Source organism: Euprymna scolopes, chromosome 11 (assembly GCF_053919585.1).
Source record: "Euprymna scolopes isolate OS-2025 chromosome 11, ASM5391958v1, whole genome shotgun sequence".
In the NCBI taxonomy this organism is placed as follows: Eukaryota; Metazoa; Mollusca; class Cephalopoda; order Sepiida; family Sepiolidae; genus Euprymna; species Euprymna scolopes.
In genome coordinates this window covers 101,408,616-101,415,859 of record NC_136492.1, presented here as the reverse complement: position 1 = coordinate 101,415,859, position 7,244 = coordinate 101,408,616, and positions in this window count along the sequence as shown.

The window sequence follows — 7,244 nt, the reverse complement described above, 5'->3', positions numbered from 1 at the left end:
CCCACTTTTCGACAAAATATTTGAGACCATAATTAACCATCCATTAATTATGGATTTAAATAAGCCCATTCCACCACAGACATCCTCACTGTAATCTCTAAATGTACATACCATTCACTGGACAAAGCGGGGGTGGGCAGAGCGGTAGCTCTAGATCTATCTTAAGGCTTTTGACAGGGTATAGCATGAGGGTCTCCTCAGGAAAATTAAATCATACGGTATCACTGGTAGAATACTTAACATAATTAAATCCTTCTTAGATAAGAGAAAAATCCAGGTTGTCCTCGACGGTCATACATCTAAACAATATGATATAAATGCAGGAGTGCCTCAGGGGTCTATCCTTGGATCTCTATTGTTCCTAATATTTATTAATGACCTCCCCGACAAAACTGCCTCTGAGATGGGTATATATGCTGATGACACCACACTCTATAACAGGCATGACAGGAAAACAAATGAATACATAACTAAAAACATGGCAAAAACACTAGAGGATGACCTCCAATATGTAGTGGAATGGGAACAAAAATGGATGGTCACATTCAATGCTGCTAAGACTAAAATGGTTTCCATCAATAACTACAAGAAACCTTCTCTGCCACCAATAGCAATGGCCAGTGACTCCCTGTCTGAGAGTACATCTTTCAAACTGCTTGGCCTAACGTTCACAGGAAACATGAGTTGGAACAATTATATTGAAAACATTGCCAGGGCCGCTGCGAAGAAGGTAGGCTCTCTCTACCGTGCTAGAAAACTACTGACACCTGAAAGTATCCTGTACCTCTATAAGGCCCATGTATGGAGTATTGCTGTCAAATTTGGGCTGGTGCATCTGCTGCTAGTCTCTCGCTCCTAGACAAGGTTCAAAAGAGAGTCGCCAATCTGATAGGCCCTGAACTGGCATCTAAGCTTCAGCCTCTATCCCAGCGACGAAACGTTGCATCCCTCTGCCAGTTCTACAAATGTTTTAATGGTGAATGCTCTGACAAACTGCAGACACTTGTGCCCCCATGACGTAGACACCCTCAACAAAACCGACTGGCAGCTAAATCCCACCCCCATGTAGTAGAAATCCCTAGATGTAAAAGATCTTTCTACTCCAGTAGTTTCTTTCCCAGAACCGCTAGCCTCTGGAATTCCATTCCAGGTCCCCGCTTCCCCAACTATACTGACATGCAGAAGTTCAAGTGTAACGTGAACCGACATCTTGCTGGTTAAATCCCTACATAGTGCTGCCCCTGATAATAGCACCCTATACCAAAGTGACAATGTTCCTTGTTTGGGGTGAAAATGTAATAAAAAAAAATTTTTTTAAATTGATATAATGATTAAGTGATTGATTTTGTGCTATGAAACAGATACTGCCAAAAATTTTATGAGTCAACTGATTTAAAGGAATAAATTATAAGATGGTCAACATCATGAATTTTGGAATATAACATTTTGTTATTTATTTTATATATTGCTCTGTAATCTCATTGAGCTTCTTATATAAAGATTGATACATAATAAGAAAATATATTTCTACAGAAATATATATATATATATATAATCATCCACACTGACTGCATTGCTGTATCACAGTTCTTCAATGTGGCTAGACAAGCAACTGCTTTTATCTGGGATCAAAACTTGACTGCTGCTAAGATAGGTAGGTAAAATTGCAATGATAAAAACACAAGAATCTCTATTTATTCACACAAAGAGCATTGCATTATATGGTAGTGGCAGTTTGTTATTTTACTCACCAATATTCACCAGTATGCTGAACTCAAGAAAATAAGTTTAAAAAGTTCTTTATTCTTTAATCTTGTATATATATATATAAATTTTAAAATTCAAAGATGACATAAATATCATAAAGAACAATTGCAACTCCTTTATGGATTTTTTCGAATTTATGTAATCATGCCCAAATTCTTTTTCTTTTCTTTTTTAAAGTTAATGAGTTATTCTTTTGATGAGTCAGGCCGAAATATATTCAAAATACGAAACCGGTGCTGTCAAGAATTGAACATTTTAACATGATAAATGAAATAAATGTTAAAGAACAGCCACCTGTTCTTGTCAGTGAGTAAATAACAGATAGGATAGTCGAGGATTCGAACTTGCGAAGCTCGATTTGGAATTGAGAATTCCAATCATAAGTTAAAATAAATATAGATTACATAATGTTATTGAAATACAGAATGTAATTGAAAATGGAATGTATAATTACCATTGTTTACTTCACATAAAATAGTGAGATATCTGTTCATAGAGAAAGGAATGTAATGATTAATTTTTTTCTGTTAATGAAATGAAATTAAAATAAGGAATCTAGATTAGAACAATAGAAAATATTAAACATATTTGTAAAGTAGGTTAGAGAAATCGGGTTGAAACATGTGAGTAACAATGCATGCTTAAACACAGAGGCATGTCAGACCATGTGTCTAATATGCACGTGTTGGTCATGCAATAACGTGATGGGTCTCAATATAGAGAGCTTTGGTCAGTCAGCCAGGCAGAGGGCAGTCAGTCAGTCAGGGGAGAAGAGAGGAGTCAGAGACAGAGCTGACATGGAACCTTGGAAGCGGAGGTTAGAAGAAGAAAGAATCATGTAAAGACTTGAATTCCTTAATGCAAAGCCACTGACCGGTCGTAATGGAATAAACAACATCACCATCTTTTTGTATCTGCATCTTCGTGTTATGTATTCAACAGAAAAGGTATTGTCAATTTATATATAATAAGAACTTTGTGAAAATCATCATCTCAAAAATAGGTAAAGAAGTATGTGTCAATGTTATAGAAACACTCCCATTCACAGAACTGTCAAAAGTAGAAATGTCAAACACACTATCTCTCGGTCTATCTATCTATATATCTAAATTCTCCTCTCATTATGTATTACATGCTGTCGACTCTCCTGTATTAACATGTACCCTGTCTCTTTATATATACAGAACTGTCTCTCTCTTGATATATACGCGATATATCTCATAACATTAACACTCTAAGACTCTCTTACTAAGATGAACAACAACAACAACAACATATACGACATCCCTTCTAAAAAAATAACACCTATTACATAACATAAACGGTAAGATGAACAACATCTTGGAATTTGGACTATAGACTTTTTGTCATTTATATATATTATGTTACAAGCTGGGAGAAGATAAGTTGGGGTGATCACTCTCTGGTTAGAATATCCGACTCTATAATAAGCGCCTTCACCCTACACTGCTTGTAGCACAAAATAAAGAAATAATAGAAAAAAGGAAATAATGGGCACCTGAAATGTCACATCATGGCCTGAAATGGCACGTCGTCTAACATTTGTGAATAATCCTCATTTGACCTTTAACGATTCAAACATGAAGCAAGAATGACACAACATATGGATAATATATAAAGGGGATTTTATTTAATATATATTTGGAAATTTAATGCAACACAAAAAAAAATGCAAGAGAGCTATATGCCCAGTCTGTTAAATCCAAGGTAGCTGATCAGCGGCTTGGTTCCCACCAGTTTTGGCAAATAACAAATAGGATCCTGAACAGAAGTGTGCGTTCTATCCCAACCATTATCAATGGACCAGAGGTTATCTCGTCAGCGTCAGACAAGGCCAAACTATTTGCAAAGAACTTTGCAGCTAATTCTACCCTATGTGACGAAGGCCATCAACTCCCCATATTTCCTCCTATAACACAGAACAAGCTAGGTAACATACAAATATCCGTGCATGAGGTCGCCAAGCTAATAAAAAACCTAGATTCCAGTAAAGCAACTGGCCCTGATAGCATCCCAATTATAGTGTTAAAAAAGCTTCAACCAGAACTTGCTCCCATACTTACGAAACTATTTAAGCGCTGCCTTAAGGAGAAGTGCTTTCCGACCCCCTGGAAGACCTCATCAGTTTGCCCTGTATTTAAGAATTCAGGTGATAAGTCATCTCCCTCTCAATACAGACCAATAAGTCTTCTCTGTGTTATGAGTAAGTTACTGGAATCAATATTAAATAGAGAAATAGTCAACCACCTCAGCAGGAATAACCTTCTTAGTGACTCACAATATGGTTTCCGCTCTGCAAGATCTACCGCAGATGTGCTGACGGTTATATCCCACAGGATTAGTGAATCTCTTGACAAAGGCTTCCTTTCTAGGGCAATTGCTCTTGACATATCAAAGGCCTTTGACAAAGTATGGCATAAGGGTCTACTTCACAAGATTTCCAGCTACGGTATAACTGGAAATATTTTCTCAATCATTAAATCATTTCTCTCCGATAGGCTCATAAGAGTAGTGGTAGATGGACAAAAATCGGAGGCCTGCAATATAAATGCTGGAGTCCCTCAGGGGTCAATCCTGGGCCCAACTCTCTTCCTGATCTACATCAATGACCTCCCTAAACACATACTTAAATCATTCGTTGACATCTATGCTGATGACACGACCATCTACGGCAACACATCAAAGGCTGTAAATGATGAAGTTCTCTCGGATTCTCTCTCTCCTCTGATCTCGAGCGCGTGGTTCAGTGGGGGAAGATGTGGCTAGTTACCTTTAATGCATCTAAAACCAAACTCCTATCCTTACATCATCAACGCTCTGATCCCCAGCTGGCATCAATTGTGATGGATGGCTCTCGTCTGGGTGAGGCCCCGTGTTTTGACAAGCTTCTGGGTTTGACCTTTACTCCTGATCTGAAATGGAACACGTACATCAAGTCTGTTGCCAAGGTCGCAGGAAAGATGGTGGGATCCTTCTACCGCTCCAGAAGATATCTCACTACTGATGCAATTCTCTATCTATATAAAAGCCAAGTACGGCCAAGGATGGAATACTGTTGCCATATCTGGGCAGGAGCTGCCAAAAACAGCCTATCATGCCTTGACAGAGTACAAAATAGACTTTGTGGTTTAGTGGGGGATGCCCTTTTCTTTACCCTGCAACCCCTCTCCCACAGAAGAGACGTTGCGAGCCTATCCTTGTTTTATCGTTATTTTCATGGCAGGTGCTCGTTTGGACTCCAATCCCTGGTCCCCCCTCGCCAATCTTTCACGAAAAACACCCGTCTAGCTGAATCCACTGTGAAAAATTTCCCTCACTCTATATCTCTGCCTAAATCAAAACGCGGATTTCATGAGCAAAGCTTCTTTCTTAGAACTGCACGCCTGTGGAACTCTGTTCCGTCTGCCTGCTTCCCTCCGGACTACAACTTGGATGTCTTCAAGTCTAATGTTAACAAATTCCTAATGAACCGCCCCCCCCCCTAATTAAACACTTCATAAAATCTCCTCACTAACGTGATGTACTTGCAATAACCCTTATCCCTGAGTGGCTTCCGGGCCTTGATAAGTGGTGATCACTGTGTAAAAAAAAAAAAAAACACTTCAATGGGTCGGGGTGAGGCCAAATAAGCAAAGCGAACAAATAAAAAAATAATAAAAAATAGAAGATAAGGTAAAAATATAATATGAATGTTGTCATGGAATGACAGTTCCGAAAAATATATGGATGGATATGGGATTAGGTTAGGAGATGGGGGTAATATAAAAGTGTACTTGTGTGCAGATAAACAAAATCAAATGGCCAGCGTCGAGTTTGTTAAAAGTTTGTGGATACAAACATATCGCTATATGTCAGGGTTTTTTTCTCAGTTTCGTCGATGCTGTTCTCATTGATATGAGAACTTCCCGAGCCAGACATCATCTTCATATTGTTCCACGTGGATAGCATTTTGCATGAGAATTCCTTGTGAGTTTTAGGCGACTTGAGATTTAGTTCTCTCATTTAATTCCAAATACATGGTATCTGTCCATTTTCTTTTAATCACTTCTGTGTGGATGGTTGAGGCATTTATCTCCCAGTTGGACAGTAATTATTCTCCATCCTGGCATTGGGATAACAAAGCAATAAATTGGCCGTCTTGTCTGATAACTGTCTCAATCCAAAAAGAACGAATTTGTTTTTTATTTCTTCTGCTTAGATACTTTCTTCTTTCCCTTTGGGTTTAGCCAAGCAGCGCTCATCTTATGCCTGCGACTGTCATATTTCCTCTTGGGGTGAGCAAAAGAGAGGGGAAAGCAGTGAAGAGGAGGGTGGGGATCTCGCTAACATTGTGTATGAGAGAGGGGGGTCGACTCTGGCTTGTACGCTTGATATCTATGAGAAGGGGGTTTGCTATTTGCATTGATATTTTTTTCTCTCTTTTTTTCTTTTCTAAATCTGTTTCCTTTCACGTTAACACTTCTTTTGGCCCTCTTTTATTTTCTTTCTTTTTTCTTTATTTATTCCCCCATCACTACCGAAATCATTACAATATATATATATATATATATATATATATATGTATACAAGATTAGCTGCCATAAAAATAACGATATAGTAAAGAAAGGCTAGCAATGTATCTTCTATGAGAAGCTGTAGGAAAGAGAAGAGGACCCCTTCCCCCACTAGATTTTTAGGACATATTTGACTCTTATGAGAGCAGAAGATTATGTCAGGAGTGAGATACTTTTGAAAGTGCTAGAAAGACTGAAGCATTTTTCCAATGACCATAGTAACAAATTTTATGTAAGTTTTCCATTTGAGGTCTGGTGTAAAGGTCAGTTCTAGAAGCTTGATTTTAAATGTATTGAAAGTAACCATTCATCTTTTTCCTCATTGAAAGAGAGAAACAGAGAAATCTTGATCATTAATACTCTTTGAAATGTTGACATAGATACTTATGTCATCTGCATAAATGTCAAAGATTGAACTTAAAATGTAATCTGGGAGATCATTGATGAAGATCGTAAGGAGGGTTGTGCCTAGAATGGATCCCTGGGGCATGCCAGCATTAATACTATGCATTTCAGATTTCTGTCCATCAATGATTACTTTTATACACCTATAAGAGAGAAACGATTTAATGGTTGAAAAGTCATTTACAAACATTTCATAGCTAGCTAACTTGTGAAGAAAACCTTTGTGCAAAGCCTTTGATATGTCAAGAGATATTGCTCTAGAGATGAAGCCTGTGTTAGTTAATTCACTAATCTTGTATGATATTACAATCAACACATCTGCAGTTGATCTGGCAGGATGAAATCCATATTGCTTGTCACTGATTAGATTGTTTTTTGCTGAGGTGCTGACAACTTCTTGATTTATCACAGATTCAAACAACTTACTCATGATTCAGAGGAGACTAATTAGTTTGTACTGAGATGCAAAAAAACTAATCTGCAGTATTTTTGAATATT